The 11,197-nt window shown below is 34.7% G+C and overlaps 1 protein-coding gene and 1 pseudogene across 1 annotated transcript in view; one reads left to right on the forward strand and one right to left on the reverse strand.

The window, feature by feature from the left end:
- WASF2 (WAS protein family member 2) overlaps positions 1-11,197 on the reverse strand; it is a 58,188-nt gene that overhangs the window by 43,718 nt on the left and 3,273 nt on the right. The window lies entirely within an intron of this gene.
- LOC111738221 lies at positions 4,571-4,689 on the forward strand (annotated as a pseudogene).

Consider the following 11,197-nt stretch of genomic DNA (forward strand, 5'->3'; position numbering starts at 1 on the left):
AGAATCTTAAACATCAGGCTAAGTTTCTACTTAGTCATTAAATGATAAGAGTCACACAAATGGAGTTATAGATTATAGAATAAATATTCAGGAAGATGCTATACATCTCACTTAAGCACAGTAGAACAGAATAGAGCTAGGGAGGGAGCTTGGAAGTAGAAACAACAGTCAAGGCAAAAGGTAACAAAAGACCTGAAGTACTAGGAGAAAAAGACAGGGAGGGACCTGAGAGTGTCTTGGCATGAAAAGAGATAGGGAGTTCAGAGAAGTCAACAGTAACTAAGGCTTTACATCTGAATGAACTGGGAAAATAATGGAGCCAATGTTTGTTTGCTATGTTGGCAGTTCGATACCAATCCTGACTGAATGAATGAATAAATACGAACATGTGAGTAAAGATAAAGGGTAGCAAGCCAGGGGATTTAGAAGAGGGAGATGGGCAGAAGATAAGTGTAACTTTCATGTTTTAACCGATGAGGAAGTCAAGGTCCTGAAGGAAAATGCTGCCCACGTATGCTAAGCATCTTTCTTAGCAAAGCAAAAGTGCCATCATTAAAACCCATATAAACTCCATCTGTAAAACCTGTAAACACCTCCTCCCAAGCAAGGAGGAGACAAGCTGTATCAATCTGACAACTAGTTCCCAAAAGCAAACAATCCACGAAAAGCTGGAAATGCAAAAGGGTTACCCAGGTGGAGTGATCCAGTAAGAAAATTCATAACTGTAACTGAAAAAGTTTTTTAATTATTTAAAAAAAAATCTGGAATTGGGGTTCACAGGTGGAAATACAGATTTGGGAGTTCATTACATGGAGGTTGTAGTTAAAGACAGTGTAGTTAAAGAGAGAGTAGATGACCTCCCAATACAAAAGTATAAATAGAGAGGCAAGGTCAGGGCCAACTTGGAGATTGGCAAAAAGGAAGTATTAAGGAACACAGAAGGAGAACCAGACCAATGCTTTGTCATAAAAGTTAAGAGAATTTCCAGAAGGAAGGCATGCTTAATTCTTGTCTGCCTCTTTGACTCGCATATCTAATCCATCATCGTCCTATCATATCTACCTCCAACATACATACAATATCCATCTATTTCTCTCGATTTCTTTTTCCACCAACCTAGTTGAAGTCTCCATTATTACCAGCACTTCTGCTATAACCTTGTTACTCACCTCAATCAACTCCTACCCCCATGCAATCTATTCTCTTTGCAACAATTGGATTACTCTTTTAAAAATAAAAATCATATCATATACCCACCTCCCACTTTAAACTCTTTAAGTGACTGGATATTTAAAGATATTGGGGTGTGACAATGCTAATATAATTATGTTCTAATAGGAGAATACTTGTATTTTAGAGATATATACTGAAATATTTACAAATAAAATGAAGTCTGAGATCTGCTTCAAAAATAAGAGCAAATGTCTGAATTTATTCTATGGGGCCAATATTACTCCGATATCAAAACCAGACAAAGACCCCCCGCTAAGATCAAAACAAGAGTACAATGTCTGCTCTCATTACTTCTGTTTAACACTATATTGGAGGTTCTAACCAGGGCAATCAAGCAAGAAAAAGAAATTTAAGATATGAGATAAGAAAGGAAAAAGTAAAACTCTATTTGCAGATGACATGATCTTGTATATACAAAACGTTAAGGAATTCACAAAAAAAAAAACAAATAAAAAAACTGTTAGAACCAAAGTAGCAGACTTGTACACAATATCAATATATAAAAATCAATTTTATTTCTATAAGCTAGCAATGAACAATCCGAAAATGAAATTAAGAAAACAATTTACAACAGCATCAAAAATAAAATAGGAATAAATTTAACAAAAAGATTTGTACACTAAAGACCTAAATAAATGAAAAGATATGCTATATTAATGGCTTGGAAGACTTAATATTGTAAGATGACAATACTTTCAAAATTAATCTGCAGATTCAATGATATCCCTATTAAAACCTCAGATGGCTTTTTTGCAGAAATTGACAAATTTCTAAATTCTAAATTCTAAATTCATAAGGAAGAGCAAGGGCCTCAGCATGGTCAGAATAATATTGAAAAAGAACAAGGTGGAAGTATTCACACTTTTTGATTTCAAAACTTATAACAGAGCTACAGTAATCAAGACTGTCCAGTACTGGCATAAGAACAGACATTTAGATCAGGGGAATAGAATGGAGAACCCAGAAACCAACCTACACATTTAGGGTCAATTGATCTTTGACAAGGATGCAAGAAAATTCAATGTGAAATGAATTAACTGTCCTTTCAACAGATGGTGCTGGGACAACTGGATATCCACACGCAAAAAAATAAAGTCGCACACAAAAATTAGCTCAAAATGGATCAAAGGCCTAAATATAAGATCTAAAAGTACAAAACTCTTAGAAATAGCCAAAAAGTGCTAACAACCCAAACATCCATTAACTGATGAACAGATAAATAAATTAGGTATATCCATTCATTGGAATATTATTCAGCCATAAAAAGGAATGGAGTAGTGACACAGGCTTCAATATGAATGAACCTCGAAAACATTATGCTAAGTGAATAAAGCCAATCACAAAAGACCAGATATTATGCGAGTGAATTTATATGAAATGTCTAGAACAGGCAAATCCATAAACACGGAGAGTAGATTAATGACTGCCCAGGGCTAGGGGAAGAAGAGAATGGGGAGTGACTTCTAATATGTATGTGGTTTCTTTTGGAGATGTTGAAAACGTTCTGGCATAGTGGTGATGGTTGCAAACTCTTGTGACTATACTAAAAAATACTGAACTGTACACTTTAAATGGGTGAACTGTTTGGCATGTAAATTATATCTCAATTTAAAAATCAAAAAATGTCCATACAGAGACTTGTACACAAATGCTCACAGCAGCTTTATTTGTAATAGTCCCAAAATGGAAACAACCCAAATATCCATCAACAGGTGAATGGATAAACAAATTAGTATATTCATATAATGGACTATTAATTGGCAACTAATGATACTTATAACAATGTGGATGAATCTCAAAATAATTATCATGAATGAAAGATGCCAGACTCCCCCTCTCAATGAGCACACACTATATGACTCCATTTATATAAAATTCTAGGAGATACAAACTAATTTATAGTGATAGAAAGCAGATCAGGGGTTGCCTATGGACTGGGAGGTGAGCAGTGGGGAAGGAGGAGATGATTATGAAGGGGCAGGAGGAAACATTTAGGAGTGATGGACATGTTCATTGTCTTGACTATGGTGATGGCTTCACTGGTACATTCATATGTCAAAACTTACCAAATTTTACATTTTAAATACATGTGGCTTTTTGTATACCAATAATATCTCCATAAAACCGTTGTAAAAAAAAAAAAAAAAGGCACTGTTAATTCAAGTATTTAAACTGCTAGAGTTCTATAGGCCAGGTAATTTTAAATAAGTTACACTATTAATGGTAACACATGAGGTGATACATGTGTTACCTGGCTTGATTGTTGTAATCATTTCACAATGTATACGCACATCGAATTATCATGTTGCACACCTTAAATATATGATTTTTGTCATGTAGTCAATTATATCTTAATAAAGCTGGAAAAAATAAACAAAAGTTATATTATTTTTTTAAAAATGACATTAGGAGAGGAGAAAGGGTATTAGGAAAAAAAGACTGGCCCTGAGTTAATAATTGCTGAAGTCAGGAGACAGATACATAGGGGTTCATTATACCATTTTCCTTACTTTTATACATGCTTGGAAATTTTGTATTAAAGTTTTTTTTAAAAAAAAACCTCTAAGAACCTCAATTTAAAAAAAAAATCTCTTCAAGACTGCTCACTTTACTTAAAAATAAAACTCCTTATCAGTCCTATGAATCTTTGAAATACTGTTGCCCTGAGAGTTCTTTCAACCTTGGAACTCTCTTTCCTCATCTCTTCATTTGGCTGGTTCATGTTCATTCTTCAGTTTCAGAGAAGCCTGTCCTGACCATCTTTATCTAAGTTCCTCCATTACTCTCTATTATAGTACACTATTTTATTCTTTTTGTAACATACCACAATCTTTCAACATTTTATGTTTATTTATTTATTGTCTATCCAAACTCCTTAAAGTACGTGAGAGCAGCTACCTTGCCTCTCAGTTCTCGAGTTGTATTCTTTGTACTGGTTACATAGCAGGTACTCAACAAATCTGTTGAATGTTAAACTAAAAACTCAATACTAGGCATCACCCTATGGTTGAACATTTAATATGACAAAGCCTTACAGAGAACCTACCGTTTGCAAGGGTTCAGGTAACACATATGTATACCTGAAGTGAGAGGATACATGACATAATGAAAATAGACAGAATTTTAAAAAACAAACAAAAAACCCTCTTCCAAAGGTAACTGAACACAAAAAATAAGATTTAAGAAGACTAATTTTTTTCCCCTTGGAGAATTCATTTAAAAACATAAATAAGAGTCCTGATATAGTCCCTTCTCTAGATAAAGATGTGTAAACAAAGGGTTCCTCCAGGGATTGATGGGGAAACTTATCACAAGTAACATTTTAAAAAATTATCTATACTATGGCCATGCCACCCTGAACAAGCCCGATCCCGTATGATCTCAGAAGCTAAGCAGGGTTGGGCCTGGTTAGTACTTGGATGGGAGACCACCTAGGCAGACCGGGTGCTGTGGCCATAAAAAAAAAAAAATTAAAATAAAATAAAAATTTTCAAAAAATTATCTATAAAAAACAATCTAGTGAAATTTTCCCAATTTGCAGATGACTACAGCAGTAGTTATAAGTATGATGGTACAGTTGTATGTTGAGAAATGCGGAAAACAGCTTCCATGTAGACAAAAATAAGGTCATGCAATAATGGAAAAATAGTCCAAACTATAATTATCAGATGATGAGCTCTAAATCTACCTGTTACAATGCAAGAAAAGGGTTTCAGAGTCCCTGGACTTACCCTGAATATAGCTACAAAAAGGCAACAAAATGCTGGATGTTATTATGAAAGCTCTGGAAACACAGAACATATTATCCTGCCCTTGTGAAAACCAAAGTGTATCTGTACCTAGAATAAAATGTACAGTTGTGGTCATAACAGAAAAAAAGGTAAAATAGAGAAGACTTAGAAAGGTATCCAAAAAGCCCAAAAGACAGAGGAGGTTCTGTATGCACATAGATTTTTAAAAAACAGAGATACAGACACTTTAATATGAAACACAGGATGTGAAACAGTAAATATCAGTCTCATATCAAACCTCAGAAATTATAAGGCAGAAATCTAAAGAAACAAAATCTAAAGAAAAGTTATTTAAAAAAACTTTTAAGTCAAAGTTTTAGAATCAGAAAGACAGGACTTTTATGTCAAAAAGAAAGAGAAAGAGAAGAAGAAGGAGGAGAGGGTGAGGAAATAAAAAGAAGGGAGGGAGAGAGGGAAAGTGATTGGCCTTGAATCTAGTCCTAGTAAGCTTAAGTAACTATGTGACCACTCAATTTCTTTGAGCCTCACTTTTCTCATCTGCAAATAACAACTACTTTGAAGGAATGATGTGAGGATGGAGATATGCACACTACTCAATTACACAGTATACACTTACTACCCAGCAGCTTTTGCTTTTATTAGGACCAATAAAAAGTAATAGTTTAGTACCCAATCCAGTAAATAAAGTAATAAAACTCATTACTCAGATAGGGAGTACAGAATGTAAGAAAAAAATAATTCAAAAATAGTCTAGATGAATTCATAGGTAACAATTCCATAAGAAATTCCTAAAAGAAATTTTAAATTTTGGGTAACAGAGCCCTAAATTTTGAATGTGACATTTTTATCCTTTTACCAAGCAGTAGAATTCTGGGCTAGATACATGCTGTATCAGACCAAATATGCCATTTCTTAATTTGTGACCACAATTGTTAACTTTTATTGAACACTGGACTAAGTAATTACGTCATTTAACCCTTCTGATACCCTTTAAAATACGCTCTATATTTTACAGTAAAATTAGATGGGTCTCTAATTTACAGATGAGAAAGCTAAGGCTAAGAGAGTCACTGCCCAAGCTACACATACTGAGCTAGTAAGCAGATAAGTCTATTTCTGAACCCAGATAGAAGGACTCCAGAATCTATACTCATAACCACAGAACTATACTGCCTCCTACCCTGCAAGAAATATTGGGTGTTGGGTATGCAAGAATGAGGTTAGTAATGAAGGAGGATACAGTGAGTATTCAAAAATGTTGCCTGACAAGGCCAACTCAGCCAAGGTCACTGCCAGCCATTTACTCAGATTTAGGGTGGCCACAAGCGTGAACACTAAAATAACAAGAACTGATTAATGAGGATGAGACAAACCTAATATAAGGAGGGAAGCCTAAAAATTCCTATGCTATCGTCTCAACTATAGTAAACAAAGTGCAGAAAAAGAGGAAAATATATCAAAATGCTAACTGGTGGGATGATGGGTGATTCTTATTCTCTGCTTCATATTTTTTGAATTTGGCAATTTTTTTTTTTTACAAAGAGCACTCATTTTCATAATTGAAAAAAAGCAGAAATAAAAATAAATCTGAGAAAACTTTCATTATTTACTTCTGGTTGTGTAATTCATTGCAATGAACATGTACTATTTTGTAATTTCAAAGATACTTTAGAAACAAATAAATCTAGAATATTAGAAAATTACATGCAAATCAAAGCAAGAAACAAAGGGCACGATGTAAGAATAAGAAAATTAGGAGATGCAGTTGTTGGAAGAACTATATATACACATATCAAAAGACTTGGGTTCATACTGATATAAACATCAATGTGGACGAATCTCAAAAAACGATGTAGAACAGAAGAATTAAGACACAAAAGAGTGCATACTGTATGAGTCAATAATGCAAAATTAAGATCTGAAGACGGAAATGAGACCAGTAGTCGCCTATAAAACAGTGGGGATTGAATAGGAGGAGGTATGAAGAAACTTTGGAGGATTATGGAACTGTTCTATCCATTGATTGGGGTGTTAGCTACACATGTGCTTACATTTGTCAAAACTCATCTGATTATATACTTGCATTTCTATACATTTCATTGTATCTAAATTTTACCTTTTATTTAAAAGACAGGATTCAATCTCAAATCTGCTATTATAAGTTGAGCGACTCTAAGGAAGTTACTTAACCTCCTTAAGCCTGTTTATCTATAAAATGTAGTTAATAACAATATAATTTATTTCAACTGCTGGGGACTGACTGTAATGGTATACATCAAAGTAGAAGCACTATGCTTTGCAAATTATCACCCAATGAATGCTGAAGAAGCTTTAAAAATAAACAAGGGGGCAAAGCTCATCTTATACTTCTCATAATTCCACAGATACCTTTGGTATCAGAAATACTACCCTTTAAAGACTATTGGTATTCTACAAAGGGAAATTTACTTACAGTTCTAAATTGTGAATGGAAGAGAACATTGATGGGCATGCCATAAGACCTCCTACAGTTGAATACAATTTCTCAAGGTATGATTTGAGAGAATGCTTTTTAGACTCAGTACTTGCTAGAACAATGGCATTATGAGATGGGGGAAGTTCTCCAGTCATTTCTGCTTTTTTTCAATTATGAAAATTGAGAGTAAAAGAATTGCTCTTGTTATTTTACTAGATTAATTATAAAGTTTAAATGTCACCATAACCACATCGTTTATATGTGTATAAGTATGTATGTGTGCACATACACACACATATTTACTCACATTGGAACTAAGTTGAACTACTGCTTCTTCCCAAAAAGTTTTCTATATTCTAAAACTAAGAAACTTAATTCTGTTCAACCAGAATTTTACAACTAAGAGAGTATGTCTCAGACTTTTTGATATTTTACCAGAAAAGAAAAACAGCCTGAAAAATATTGTAATATCACAGGCAAAGTTAACAGCCTCTCCCATCAACCTCAAACTGTTTTTATTAGTGTGCAGAAATCATGATGAAGAGCAAATTTTTCTGATACTTCTATATATGAACATTATTTCCTCTGCGAGCATTCAACAATTCTTGTTTCTACTCTTCTCTTTTCTAATTCAATTCTGTTTGGTTTCTAAGTTAAGAAGTGTTTCATTTGCATAAATGGTAACTATTCTGAGACACCATTCATAACTATACATTTGAATTCTCTAGAGTACCATTCATAAATTCAGATGGAACCAAAAAAAAACTCATTCAACTTCACTTTAATGGTTACTAAGACATGAATGATTACAATGTTATATTGTGGAGGGCCGGCCAAAGGAGAGTGAAGTGCTCAAATGTTACTATCAATTTGTCATCACTTCATGAATGTCTAGAGGGACCAAGGACCACTGCCTTCACCAAACTATCACAAAAGATACCAAGTTTAGTAAAACATGCCCATTAGTTAAGTGTTTTTTAGAGTTACAAAGTATCTATGTGGAAACAACAAAAGAAATATTTTAGTCATGAAGCTCAAAAATTAACAAAGAATCCCACACTTGAGGACATTTATTATACTCACCTCCCTCTATGATTCTACCACTCATACCCTTGATTTAGTAGTTCTAAACAGGGCAATTGTGCCCCCAAGGAGACATCTGACAATATCTGGAGACATTTTTGGTTGTCACAGCTAGTGTGTGTGAACAGGGTGAAGAGGTGCTACTGGGTAGTGAGTGGGTAAAGACAAAGGAAGGGATGCTGCTAAACATCCTATAATGCACAGGAAAGCCCTCCACAATTACAGAATTATCTGACCCAAAATGTCAATAGTGCCAAGGTTGAGAAACTCTACCCCCAGGTCCATGAGAGACCTACCTCTCAGAAAACACTTAATAAACGTGTGCTGATCTGAACTGAAAAGACATGACTTGGAAGAGAAGTCTACATGAATGAAGTAAAATAAGCCATATTTTAAGTATTATTAGCTTCTATTACACCTTTATTGAATGTTAAACACCAGTCATACAAAAAATAAAACAACAGTCTGGCCTTTAAGGAGCTCACAGTGAGGTAGAGGAAAAGAGTTTTGTAATTTGTCTGATATCATATTTGATAATCTGATAATGCTTTAAGGAAGGAGAAAACATACAAGAGAATCACTCAACTTTTCCTGGGAATGGTTCATGGAATAGAAGACATCTTAGTTCAGTTCTGAAGGACGAGAACGAGGCATCTTATTTCACAGCTTACAGGCCTCTTTCCGAACAAAGAGCTGTTCATTTCTTCCATCAACAAAAAGTTATGGAACATCAATTATGTTCCATGTATCGTGCTATATGTTGGAGACCCAGTCAAATTACAACTGTCCATTTCTACCCTTGGCATCATGGGTGCTTAGCAGTCCACTTCCCTCACCAGAATCCCCAATGATTCTTGCACTTCTACCTATTCCCAATTTAGCAATTGTCATTCTAATCAATCTTAGGCAGTAAGGTCACCACCCAAGGAGTAAATAAAACTTTGAGTTGCCTGTTGACACAGACTAATCCTGCCTAGGTCAAAAAATCAGGATGGTGATGCTAGCGGAATAGCTAGCAATGAACTGTCTATGGGTCCAAATTTGCTAACTGCTACATGTATGTTAGTATCTTGGAAAGCTAATTTACTTTATGAAAAAATCAGGGGCCTCTTCCACCCTACCCAATTCATGCCCAGACCAACAGCAAATCAATCAACATATATTTACTGAGCACCTACAAGCACCTATAGATGTGTGCTTATGTCAATGGTTCTCAGCCCTGGCTGTGCATTGACATCAGAACTCCCAGGCCAGATATGAATATTTTTAAATGGTAAATGATGCAAGACAAGTTTGATGCCTTGGCCTTTCGGCATTATGGAATATAAAAGAAATTCCTGTCTTGAAGAGCAGATCCACAATCACAACTGAGTGACTTGGATTGGATGTTAGTCCACTAATTTGTAATCCTTTTATAATATCATCTGCATTTATTAAACAGAAGAAACTGGGGTAGCCTGGATAAGAACTGTTTATTATTCCCTAGTCCAGTCACACACCGACTCCACTTGCAACTCCTGATACATTTTTCCACACTCTTTTTATCTCCCAGACAGTGAAAGTACCATTCTCAGAAACTATGGAGACACTCCAAGTAGGAAGATGAACTGAGGCGCTCAAATCAGATGGCTATGTAGTATCCTAAAGGCCAGAATCTTTCCAATTCATGCTGTCATGGGGCTTCTTTTAAAGAGAAGAAATAAATCTTTAACTTCCAACAATACCAGTCACCTCATTCTCTAGCTGAAGTGTCCAAGGAAAGTAAAGAGTAGACTGAGTTTTTGTAAATTTACTCCTAGAAGTCCTTGGCCATTTAAAGAAATCACCCAAATTCATAAAGCTGGTAAACTCGAGTTTTTCATATACCATATGCTTAAAATAAAAATATTCTAAATTAAGTATATTTTAGTAAACTCCTCACCAAGATGTGCAAATTATGGAGGCTTCATAAATTTAAAAAATTTCTGACCTAATTCCCATCCAGCAGCAATGACCTCATACTAAAGACCATCCCAAAGAGAACAGCAGCAGCTTTAAATTCTGCAAACATGAATCTACAGATCCTCAACCTGATGAGTCTTTCTCTGAATTACATGGTAAAAGGTACAATTCTCTTAACTACTATACAAATAGTGATGAGCACAAGACACTATAAATTATGATTTTAAAAAGAGTAGGATGTCAGTCAAACATCTAAAACAGGGACCATATGGTATTAAAAGGTAAATTTTGGTACTTGAGGAAAAATGCACACTGACACATATTAATTAGAATAAGAGTGTTACATGAAAGAAACAAAAAAAGTGTCTTCTTTGTAATATTGCTTTTAGGACCCAGGACTTCGAAATTAGCTTGGTGTACAATACTTTTCTTTGCAATTGTTCTTGTCATCATATAAGTTTTATCCACAGAGGTCCACAATCCCTTAACTTCAATTCCAAAATCCAAAAGGCTGCAAAAAACAAGTTTTTCATTATTCATTTGGCAGCAAAACCTGATGTAAAATGACATGAGGCTATTTATAGTATTTATTTATCCCAGTTGGTGTGAACATTCTGACATTTTACTACAGAAATAGTAATGTGTTTGATTACAAGGTGCTGCCCTACACCTCCCTGGGGTGTTACATAACCACAGTACATGCACCATATTCCATTTCTTTTTCTTCCTTTTT

Source organism: Pteropus vampyrus, unplaced genomic scaffold (genome assembly GCF_000151845.1).
Source record: "Pteropus vampyrus isolate Shadow unplaced genomic scaffold, Pvam_2.0 Scaffold36, whole genome shotgun sequence".
In the NCBI taxonomy this organism is placed as follows: domain Eukaryota; kingdom Metazoa; phylum Chordata; class Mammalia; order Chiroptera; family Pteropodidae; genus Pteropus; species Pteropus vampyrus.